Source organism: Arachis ipaensis, chromosome B10 (assembly GCF_059453495.1).
Source record: "Arachis ipaensis isolate K30076 ecotype BB chromosome B10, ASM5945349v1, whole genome shotgun sequence".
Lineage (NCBI taxonomy): Eukaryota > Viridiplantae > Streptophyta > Magnoliopsida > Fabales > Fabaceae > Arachis > Arachis ipaensis.
The window spans coordinates 47,950,555-47,963,574 of record NC_142435.1 but is presented as its reverse complement, the minus strand read 5'-3'; the positions used below and the strand labels follow the sequence as shown (position 1 = coordinate 47,963,574).

Sequence of the window (13,020 nt, the reverse complement as noted above, 5' to 3'; positions counted from 1 at the left end):
ACCATGTCAATGAGTTCTTGAGCTTCTGCAGGCGTTTTCTTTAGGTGAATGGATCCACCTGTAGAATGGTCCAATGACATTTTAGATAATTCAGACCGACCATCATAGAATATATCCAGGATGGTCCATTCTGAAAGCATGTCAGAAGGACACTTTTTGGTCAGTTCCTTGTATCTCTCCCAAGCTTTATAGAGGGATTCACCTTCTTTCTGTCTGAAGGTTTGAACATCCACTCTAAGCTTACTAAGCTTTTGAGGAGGAAAGAACTTGGCTAAGAAAGCCGTGACCAGCTTATCCCAAGAGTTTAGGCTATCTTTAGGTTGAGAGTCCAACCATATTCTAGCTCTATCTTTTACAGCAAATGGAAAAAGCATAAGCTTTTAGACCTCGGGATCAACCCCATTGGTCTTAACAGTATCACAGATCTGCAAGAATTCAGTTAAGAACTAAAAAGGATCTTCTGATGGAAGTCCATAAATCTTGCAGTTCTGTTGCATCAGAGAAACTAATTGAGGTTTCAACTTAAAGTTGTTTGCTCCAATGGTAGGGATTGAGATGCTTCTTCCATGTAAATTGGAATTTGGTGCAGTGAAGTCACCAAGCATTTTCCTTGCATTGTTATTATTTTCGGCCATGTCTCCTTCTTTTTTGAAAATTTCTGTTAGATTTTCTCCAGAGAGTTGTGCTTTAGCTTCCCTTAGCTTCCTCTTCAGAGTCCTTTCAGGTTCAGGATCAGCTTCAACAAGAATATTCTTATCCTTGTTCCTGCTCATATGAAAAAGAAGAGAACCGAAAATAAAATATGGAATCCTCTATGTCACAGTATAGAGATTCCTTTATGTGAGTAGAAGAGAAGAATAAAAGAAGGAGAATCCAAACACAAGGGTGAGGAGTAGGTTCGAATTCTTAGATGAAGAGGAGTGTTAGTAAATAAATAAATAAATAAATAAATAAAAGGAGGTGAGGGAGAAGACTTTTCAAAAATAAGATAAAATAAAATAAAAGTATTTTTGTTTTTAAATTAGAATTAAAATTAAAAATTTGAAAATGAAGAAAGGAACAATTAAATCAAATTAAATTAAATTTAAGACAATTAGTTAATTTAAAAAGAAATTTTGAAAAATATGAAGGTGATTTTCGAAAATTAGAAAGAGAGGGTTAGTTAGGTAGTTTTGAAAAAGATATGATTGAAATAGTAAACTTTTAAAATCAAACAAAAAGTCAAGTAGTTAATTGAAAAAGATTTAAAAATCAAATTTGAAAAGATAAGAAGTTAGAAAAGAAGTTAGAAAAGATTTTGAAATTGATTTTGAAAAAGATGTGATTGAAATCTATTTTGAAAAAGATTTGAAAAAAATTTAAAAAGATTTGATTTTGAAAATTAAAGTTGATTACTTGACTAACAAGAAACAAAAAGATATGATTTTAAAATTTAAAGATTGAACCTTTCTTAATAGGCAAGTAATAAGCTTAAAAATTTTGAATCAATCACATTAATTGTTAGCATTAATTTCGAAAATATGAAATAGAAATAAGAAAAAGATTTTGAAAATAAATTTTGAAATTTTCGAAAACATTAAGAAAAAATGAAAAAGATTTGATTTTTGAAAAAGATTTGTAAAAGATAGAATTTTTAAATTGAAAATTTGACTTGACTAATAAGAAACAACTAAATTTTAAAAAGTTTTGAAAAAGTCAACCCAAATTTTCAAAAATTTATGAGAGAAAAAAGGGAAAGATATTTTTTTGATTTTTGAATGTTTAATAAAGAGAGAGAAAAACAATAAAAAAAAACTCAAAACATGAAAATTATGAATCAAAACACACAATGCATGCAAGAACACTTTGAATGTCAAGATGAACACCAAGAACTTATTTTTGAAAATTTTTAAGAAAAGAAAAACATGCAAGACAGCAAACTTAAAAATTTTTAATTTTTAGATACTATGAATGCAAGAATGCATATGAAAAACAAGAAAAAATGCAAAACATGAAAATGCAAAGATCAAACAAGGAAATTCATCAAGAACAACTTGAAGATCATGAAGAACATATGCATGAGTTTTCGAAAAATGCACAAATTTTTAAAAACATGCAATTGACACCAAACTTAAGATTTGACTCAAGACTCAAACAAGAAACATCAAATTATTTTTGATTTTACGATTTTGTTAATTTTTTTGGTTTTTTTTCGAAAATTATTTTGGGAAAAACGAAAAAAAAGAAACTTTTTTTTTCGAAAATAAGAAATAAAAAGCTTAAAATTAAAATAAAATTACCTAATCTGAGCAACAAGATGAACCGTCAGTTGTCTAAACTCGAACAATCCCCGGCAACGGCGCCAAAAACTTGGTGCGTAGAAATCGTGACGGTTCCATTCCTTGGCAACAGCGCTAAAAACTCAATACGCACATTCATAATCTTAGTTTTTTGTCACAACTTCGCACAACTAACCATCAAGTGCACTGGGTCGTCCAAGTAATAAACCTTACGTGAGTAAGGGTCGATCCCACGGAGATTGTCGATTTGAAGCAAGCTATGGTCACCTTGTAAATTTCAGTCAGGCGAATTCAATTGATTATAGAGATTTAATAATTAAAAGATAAATAAAATATAAAATAAAGATAGTGATACTTATGTAATTCATTGGTGAGAATTTCAGATAAGCATATAGAGATGCGTTCGTTCATCCTGAACCTCTGGTTTCCTATTGTCTTCATCCAATTAGTCATACTCCTTTCTATGGCAAGCTGTATGTTAGGCATCACCGTTGTCAATGGCTACATCCTGTCCTCTCAGTGAAAATGGTCCAATACGCTGTCACTGCATGGCTAATCATCTGTCGGTTCTCGATCATACTGGAATAGGATCCATTGATCCTTTTGTGTCTGTCACTACGCCCAGCACTCCCGAGTTTGAAGCTCGTCACAGCCATCCCTTCCCAGATCCTACTCGGAATACCACAGACAAGGTTTAGACTTTTCAGATCTCAAGAATGGCTGTCCATGGATTCTAACTTATACCACGAAGACTCTGATTAAGGAATCCCAGAGATATTCATTCAATCTAAGGTAGAACGGAAGTGGTTGTCAGGCACGCGTTCATAGGTTGGGAATGATGATGACTATCACGATCATCACATTCATATTGAAGTGCGAATGAATATCTTAGAATCGGAATAAGCTTGAATTGAATAGAAAAACAATTGTACTTTGTATTAATTCATGAGGAACAGCAGAGCTCCACACCTTAATCTATGGTGTGTAGAAACTCTACTGTTGAAAATACATAAGAACAAGGTCCAGGCATGGCCGAGTGGCCAGCCCTCATAAAGGTCTAAGATAGCATAAAACTGATCAAAGATGTCTAATACAATAGTAAAAGGTCCTATTTATATCAGACTAGTTACTAGGGTTTACAGAAATGAGTAAATGATGTAGAAATCCACTTCTGGGGCCCACTTGGTGTGTGCTTGGACTGAGCATTGAGCTTTACACATGTAGAGGCTTCTCTTGGAGTTGAACACCACTTTGTAACCTATTTCTGGCGTTTAACTCCACTTTGCAACCTGTTTCTGGCGTTTAACTCCAGAATGCAGCATGAAACTGGCGTTGAATGCCAGTTTGCATCATCTAAACTCGGGCAAAATATGGACTATTATATATTTCTGGAAAGCCCTGGATATCTACTTTCCAACGCAATTGAGAGCGCAGCATTTGGAGTTCTGTAGCTCCAGAAAATCCACTTTGAGTGAAGGGAGGTCAGAATCCAGCAGCATCTGCAGTCCTTCTTCAACCTCTGAATCTGATTTTTGCTCAAGTCCCTCAATTTCAGCCAAAAAACACCTGAAATCACAAAAAAATACACAAACTCATAGTAAAGTCCATAAATGTGATTTTTATTTAAAAACTTATAAAAATATATTAAAAACTAACTAAATCATACTGAAAACTATGTAAAAACAATGCCAAAAAGCGTATAAATTATCCGCTCATCAATAAGCAAATACAATTGCTACTCAAAGTTGGTGGACCTGATAAGGTATCGTGAGTTCAAATGGCCAAGGCTGTTGCACAGTTTAGAGGCTATGACACCTCAAAAATCAAATCAGTGTCTGCCTCGTCGGTATGTAATCCACTTTATTTTATCAAAATTTTCTGATGTAATTGGTAATTATTTATTGACATTATCCCTATGTAGATGGGAAAATATTAACCTCCTTAATGCTGTTGTATGAAAACTTCTTGGCCTGACATGATATTTTATGTTTTATTGAGAAAGAACAACAAGAATATGAAGTAAAGATAGAAGAGAAAGCTAGAAAATGTACTTGAACACTTTGTGAATTTTTGTGATTGCTTTCATCAGGAAGCTAAGAAGGCTTTGGTAGTAGAGTAACTGTAGAGAAAGCTGCTAGTATCCTTGTGAAGTCTTATAGCTTGTATCAGATTAAGAACAAAGTTTATACAGAAGTGGCAAACATAAATCAATGTGTGAGGCTTATGTCAGATTCCTCAAAAAGAAGAATTTCCCACGCACAGATTCAAAAGACTAAAAATAATTTTTTTCATTCATAACTTTAGGATTTTGGTGCAGTAGAAAAGAAGAGGGACCATGCTGCGTTCCTGATTTAGTGCCTTGTTTATTGCTATAGCTATAGGCTTGGGCTCTAGCTACTATGATATTGAATTTGGTGTTGGATGTATTTAGGTAAACATAGGAAATTAAAGCCATAAGATATCCGTTAATTATAGCTTTCAATAATCAAGGTTAATGAGAGGTAATAGTGTTTTTGTCATGCACTTGCTTCAGGCGAGATGATCTCTACTTGCTTTCTTAAGTTGTCTTTTGTCTTACTAGAGGAAATCAAGGTAAATTGTTTGTCCCTTGGTCCTTATTTAAATGTTAATGGAACTTTCTCCTAATTTCACTACATTGCAATTGAGTAACTTTTTTCTTTACTCTCTGTGTTATTATAGACATTATATATAATATTTCGCATGTTAATTTAACTTTTTGTCTCATGTTTATTATTTGATGCTTGAATCTTGATAGTCATATTTACAGAATAATTTGATTAGTTTACCGTTTAATAGCAATCCAAATGTAATATGAAATTTTTGTAGCAAAATGCTGACATGGTCTTTTTTTTCTCCATGCAGTTAAATAGAAAATGGAAGGAAGGTATTGTTTTGGATTAACCATTGGGTGAACGATGGTTCTGGAATCGATGGACTTGGGTGGGGTTAGAATTTTCAATGGAGAAGGGTACTTTTGAAATACAAATACATTTACTAAACTAGATACATGAGATCTGCAACCTCTGAAGCAAGATAGTAGGTGTAAGGATAAGAATGTTTAGAAATTTGATCAACATTGTATTTTCAAAATAGTTTACTCCAATAAAGAAACAAACAAATAGTAGAATTGAAAATGTTAGATACAATTTCAAAAGACACATATTTTTGAAATAAATTTAAAAATAATATATATTATTAATTAATGGAGATTATACAAAGCAAGATCAAGAACTTAGCAAGAATATAGATAGTGAAGTTGATGCACCGCTACTTGGTGGTGCATCATATGCTGAATTTGGGGAATTTTATCACCCTTTTCCTACATTTATTCAATGAAATAGCATGGTTTCTTGATTGTCTCCTAGTTTGTGCTTAAGTGTGAGAACATGCTTTTTAGGCCCTTAATTACTAATTTTAATTCACCTTTGATTCCACTAGATGCCTTGATGTGTGTGTTAGTGATTTTAGGTTGAAAAGGCTAGGAATGGATCAAAGGAATTAAGAGAAAAGCATGCAAAGTGGAGAAACCATGGAAAATCAAGGATTGGGATAAATTCACTCCACACGCACACATGAAATGCTGAGGTCGCATGGTGACGCGTATGCTCACATGACGCATACGCGTAGATGGAAAATTGCCAAGCGACACGTACGTGTGACGTGCGCGTACGCGTCGGTGTTCGCACGTGACCCACTTAAAGTGAATCCGCTGGGGGTGATTTCTGGGCTTCCCAGGCCCAAATTCAACTCATCTCTGATGCTATTTAACCCAAGGACTAAAGGAGAATCACAACTTTTGAACACATTAGTTAATTTAGTTTAGTTTTGGAGGGAAAGTTAGTTTCTAGAGAGAGAAGCTCTTACTTCTCTCTAGAATTAGGATTAGGTTAGATCTAGTTTAGGATTTTTTAGATCTAGGTTAATTTCATGCTTTGATTCACTTTTCCTTTTATAATTCTTCTTCTTCTACCTTTCCTCTCTCTAGTTTAGCATTTAATTCTTATAATTCTTTACGTTTATGTTGATGCATTTTTGTTTCTTCTATTTCTCTTTTAATGCAATTTATGATTCATTTGTTGTTGTTTAATTCCTTGCAATTGAGTAGTATAGATTTACTTTCTTTTTATGCATTCCAAGTATTTGATAAAATGCTTGGTTGGATTGTAGAATAGATTTTTCTCCTCTTTGCTTTGGTAGAGTAATTAGTGAATCTTGAGTTATCTAACTCCTTTGTTGATTGATAATTAGAAGTTGCTAATTGACTTGAATGCCACTAAAGCTAGTCTTTCCTCTAGGATTTGGTTAAGACTTGTGGAATCAAGTTAATCCATCCACTTGACTTTCCTCCATGGTTAGGGGTTTACTAAGTGGGAGCAATGGACAATTGTTGTCACAATTAATAAGGATAGCTAGGATAGGACTTCTAATTCTCATTCATTGCCAAGAGCTTTTCTAGTTGTTAGTTTAATTCTTTTACCATTTACATTTCATGTTTCTTATTCTAAAAACCCCAAAAGATACCTCATAACCAATAACAAGAACATTTTATTGCAATTTCTAGGGAGAACGACCCAAGGTTTAAATACTTCGGTTTATAATTTTAGGGGTTTGTACTTGTGACAAACAATCTTTTGTATGAAAGGATTATTTGTTGGTTTAGAAACTATGCTTTGACAAGAATTTATTATGAAATTCTAAACATCAATTTTCCATTCATCAAAAGTCAATAATATAGTTACAACAATTACTTGATGTGTAAGTTAGTGCAGTAGTTTATAATGGTTCTGTTATCAAGTGTATAAATACTATCTATTGTATCTCTTTTAAACATATTGATTCAATATCACAATCACAAGTATTATTTAGCTTAGTTACAATTCTCTCTTTTCTTCATACTCTTATTCATTAAATACTTTTTTTGCTGGTATGGAATATAGACTTTAATCCCCCTTGTATGAATTTTGGTATCAACAAAAATTTTTTCTAGCCTTAAAGATTTTCAAAATTAAATTATCATAAATCAAAGAATATAGAAATATCTCCATTGTGTTGATATCACATCATTAGTTAACTTGATTGCCTCTGGTAAAACTAAAATAAATAACGTTCTCATTTTATTTTTGTATATAACCTTTTCTTCCTAACCCTTAAATGTTTTTTGTTACTAATAATGTTTGGTTGCTAATTAGTGACTGATTTAGTAAATGAAATGTTGGTTACTAAAATACAGGTGTCTACTTAGTGACCAAATTAGAGACTGAAACACTGGTAGCAAATTAGAGACCGAAATTCTGGTTGCAAACTAGCGACTAATTTAGTGACCGAAAAGTTGGTTGCTATTTAGCGACCAATATACTCAGCGACTGATTTAGTGACTGAAAAATTTGGTCACCATTTAGCGAACGATTATATTAGCAACCGATTTAGCGACCGATACTCTATGGTGAGGGTTTGGTGTCCTTGTTCAAAAATCGGTCGCTAATGGTTAGCGACCAAAGTTGGTCACTATTTTTTAATTAGCGACCAAGGATTTAGTAACCACCAAAAATCGGTCGCTATTCCGGTAATTTCTTGTAGTGAAATGACTTTAGGGACTTTAGACCGTATATTAAGTATATGTATATGATCCTGTAGTGCTAGTCGAGAATCGCGTATCTAGTCGAGCATGTCAGAATAATTGTAAGTTAAGCAAATAATACAAGGAACAGATAAGCATAGCAAAGCATAATCATATCATAGATGAAATGTCCGTAGGCTTAGTTTATTACATAACACAATTTCATACCTAACTGCTTATTATTATATGTACATACTCCATTATTATTTATACTTATAGGCCCTGGCTCACAAGAGCCACGCTAGTTTGGGACCCGTTCTACTTATTAAATATATAAAAAGGAGATAGTCCTCTAAAAATTTTATCTAGAGTGAGGGTGGTGCGTGAAATTCAACTCACACAACTTCACCGACAAGTGCACCAGGTTGTCCAAGTAATACCTCAAGTGAGTGAGGGTCGATCCCACGAGGATTGTTGGATTGAGTAAGCTATAGTTATCCTGCAAATCCTAATCAGGTGAATAGAAAGATAATCGTTGTTGTTGTAGGCACATAAAATAAAACAATAAAGAAAGCAATAACAAACTGATTTAGAAATAATAATAAGAAATCAGTAAAGGCTTTGGAGATGCTTTATCTTTTCGGATTAATACTTCTTACCAACTATTTTAATAATGAATGATTCATTCTATGGCAAAGCTGTAAGTGATTAACGCCATGGATCATGGTCAATTAATCTCCTCTAATCCATATCAAATGCCATGGATCGTGGTCATTCAATATGAACGAGGGTGAAGCGCACGCAATTCATTCTCACTTTATCCTACTCAAAATGTCACAGACAAGGTCAGATCTTTCAGATTGGATAATGAAGCTCTATGTTCTAGCCTTAGCGCCATAGAAACCTCATCACCTTAAACTAACGAGATTATATGTCACTTATCTTAATTAGCCTAGATGAATTATTGATCTAGGTGATGCATTCTCAAGCTTATAGATCAATACTATCCGGTTTAGGACTCGCAAGAGCTCATGTAGAATAAGAGGTCATACTATCGTTCCACCCCAGATTCATTAGATGAAAAATGACAATACATCATAGAATATAATCAAACATAGATTAAAATAGATAAGTAGTCATATTAATCCATAGGAATTAGCAGAGCTCTTAACCTTAACCTAGGAGGTTTAGTTGCTCATAATTTACAGAGAAAACTTTGGTGTAAAGTATGATACAGGATCTGATCTCCTTGTTCTATGCGTGATCTCCTATATATATAGGAGATGCTAACCCTAAAAGATGTTAAATTTAAATTAAAAAGTACAAGGATAAGACTGCATAAGCTAAGGAATGCTAAAATCCACTTTGGGCCCACTTTGGTCTTGTGCTTCGTCCAGGCCTGGCGTTCAACTTGGAGATCTGGCGTTGAACGCCAGTTAGGGGGGTGAACTCATGCTCCCTTGGTCCCTTGATGGCGTTGAACGCCAGTCTTGGGCGTTCAACTTTGGGCTTGCTCCCTTTGGGGCGTTGAACTCCAGATGTGGGCGTTCAACGCCAGTTAAGGACAGTGATCTGGAAGAGAAGTATAGACTATTATATATTGCTAGAAAGTTCTGAAAGTTATCTTTCCAATGCCATTGAGAATGTGTCAATCGGACCTCTGTAGCTCCAAAAATTCTTGTTGGAATTCACGGAGGTCAGGACTTGATAACATCTGCTATCCTTTCTTCAGCTCTGAACAAGACTTTGTCAATCTTGCTAATTTTGCCCTAAAATCACCTAAAATCATAGGAAAACACAAACTCAAAGTAGCATCCAAAATGTGAATATTGCACTAAAACATACTAAAACTTACTAAAATTAATAAAATCTAAGTAAAAACAATATAAAAATGCAATAAAAAAGTGTATAAGAAATCCACTTATTAGAGGACAAGGACCACTACTATTACCACTACTACTGATACTGATACTGGATATCTGGAAGCTGTTGACACATTATGCTGAAATGAGAGAATCACTCTGACGTGCCTGTGATATTGCTACTGTTCGCATCTTTCGTAGAGTCCTTGACGTGGCGAAAATTGGCGAGTTAAGAAATTATTATAAGAGATACGTTGCAAGTACAGTTCTTAACTAATCGAAAATCCGTTTATCCATTTAGAAGGGTTATCACAAAATTAAAATTAAAATTAAAATACTTGGGAGTATGAATCCCAGGTCGTCTCCCAACGAGTTACAGAAAGATGTGCTATTTTATTAATCAGATGTTTTCAAAAATGGTTTGAGTTGATAAACAGGAAATTAAATTAGAGAATTTATGTAATTTTAAATAAAAACCTTGACTGGGAGTAGATTAGTTGGAAGCCCTATTCTTGTTGGAGTACTCTCAAGATTAATTGATAATTGAAGGTTGTTCTGCTTAGTTATCCTTTACTAGGTAGAGGAAAGTCAAGCAAGTTGGAAAGCTATTTCTAATCACAAGTCCTAATCCTCTCCCTTGAGAAGGACTAGTGTCAATGATTAGAGGGCGACCCACAATAAATCCAATTACAATTTTTCTCTTGAGTAACCCAACTCAAGGTTTCCTTTCAGTCATCTCCCAATCAAGTTATGGAACTACTCACTCATTATGAATGTAAATTTCACAAAATAAGGAAGAGAAATACTGAAAGACATAATAAATAATAATCAAAAGGATCAGTTAAAAATAAAAATAATTCTTGTATAAATAAATTCTGGAAATAATCCAAGAGTAACTCTGAGTAAATAAAGAACATGAAAGAGTAAGTGACAAGTAAGGAAACAAACTAGAATGACGAAGTCTTGACGGAAGTAATAACTCTTCTCAATGTCCCAAAGCAATAAAATCAAATCCTAAGAACTATGAATATGTAGAGAGAAAACCTAGAGGAGAGGTAAAATCATATCTAAAACTAAAACTATGTAGAATGAATGTTGTGTTCTGTCTCTGCATGTTTCCTGGCTCTAATCTACTTTTCTGGGCCAAAAATTGGGTCAAAATAGGGCCCAAAATTGCCCCCAGTGAATTCTGCAGATTCTGCAGATCGCGCATGTCATGCGATCGCATCATCCAGGCGTTCGCGTCATCCAGCATTTTGCCTTTCCACGCGTGCGTGTCGTCCACGCCTTCGCGTCACTGGTGCAGTTTCCAATCCCCGCGGTCGCGTGGGCCATGCGTCCGCGTCACTGCAATTTCCTCTATATCGCGCGGCTGCGTGAGCCATGCGCCCGCGTCACTTCTCGCTGGTCATCTCCTTAATTTCTTGTGTTCCTTCCATTTTTGCAAGCTTCCTTTCCAATCTCCAAGTCATTCATGCCCTATAAAGCCTGAAATACTTAACACATAGATCACGGCATCGAATGGAATAAAGGAGAATTAAAACACAAAATTAAAAGTCTCTAGGAAGCAAGTTTTCAACCACAAAGTATTTTTAGGAAGGAATTATAAATGCATGCTTATTTAATGAATAAGTGGGTAAAGATTTGATAAAACCACACAATTAAACACAATATAAACCATAAAATAATGGTTTATCAACCTCCCCACACTTAGATATTAGCATGTCCTCATGCTTAGTTGAAGGAGATAAAATAAATGAGTAGGAACATGTAAAATTCATGCAATGCAATGCAACCTATATATGTGAATGCAACTATATGATTTTTCTCTACTTGGTTAAAAGTGAATAAGCTCTTCAAGACAATCACAAATCAAATTCCACTAATTCAATTCTTATTCAGTAAGAACAGATAAAAATGCAAGAAGGTAGCTTATGAAAGCAGGGAACACAGAATTTAAGCATTGAACCCTCACTGATGATGTATGTATGCTCTAATCTCTCTAGTGTATAGGGTAATCACTCTATCCTTCTCGAATCATGCTTTCTAATTTTTGTTCTTCACCTAACCAATCAACAACATTTAATATACCAATGTAAACATCATGAGGTCTTTTCAAGATTGTAATGGGGCCAAGGTAAGGGTAAGGATACATATATGGTTAAGTAAGCTTATAAATTGAATCTTTAATTAAACCAAGCTTTCCCTAACACACATATATAAATTCTATATAACTTAAATTTTATACCTGACTACCCAAAATTTCTCTTTCACATTTCATACTCATGTATCAACTTTCATTTTAATTTTATCATACGTGCTTTGATTTTTGAATTCGTAACTTAACATTGGGGTAATTTTGTCCCCTTTAATTATTGAATATTTTTGGATTTTTGGATATATTTTTTTTATTTTTTATTTTTTTTTGAACATAAATATAAAAATAAACATAGCTTATCAATGCACATAGATTTTTTATTCTTATAGTTTCACATGAGTAGGTACCCAAATTCCCATTATATCATCATGACACATTCCCTTATTATCTTTTGTTCCCACAATTTTCCCATACTTAATTAACACACAATTCTATCTTAAGCTAACTAAAGATTCAATTGGGATGTAAAATTGTTTTTCCGCTTAAGGCTAGTAATGTGGTAAAATAAAGAACAGATGGGATTTAAAGGCTCAAAGTGGCTAACAAAGGTAATTGCAAGGGTAGGCTTAATTTGGGTAAGTGAGCTACACAAATAATGGCCTCAATCATATGCAAGCATATAAATATATTAAACATTGGACATATAGGATGAAACAAAAGATTGTGGTTAAATAATAGTTTAAATAATGTAAAATAATTATGGTTAAATAATTATGGTTAAATAATGTAACCATGTATAAAGGCTCAAATCTCACAGGTTGTGTGTTCTTTAGCTCAAAAACCATGTTCCAAATACAACTTCAAGCAGATTTAACATAAAAGTTTTAATTAAGATTAGTGAAATTTTGTTCTAAAAATAGGGTCTTAGAAGAAACTTATTGTCTTTTCAATCAAGTAGAACATGCCTGCAACTAATCTATTACTATGTAATTTATCCTATTCTACAAAAGAAAAACTAACTAAATATCATATTTTATTGGTGTTAGGGAAGAGAAATTACCTCCAGAAGTCAGGTACTGACCGACCTCCCCACACTTAAGGCTTTGCACCGTCCTCGGTGCCATCTGTCAGGAACAAAGGTGGGCTAGTAGCAGTATCTCCACAGTCGGGACCGTCATGGCTCCCAGTGCTGGTAAAGGAAGT

General features: G+C 33.8%; 1 non-coding gene across 1 annotated transcript; it reads left to right on the top strand.

The window, feature by feature from the left end:
* The first annotated feature begins 134 nt into the window (after positions 1 to 134).
* On the top strand, positions 135 to 242 carry LOC148579947 (small nucleolar RNA R71). The gene has a single exon (XR_015894546.1). It is a non-coding gene; the product is annotated as a small nucleolar RNA R71 (small nucleolar RNA).
* Positions 243 to 13,020: the final 12,778 nt, after the last annotated feature.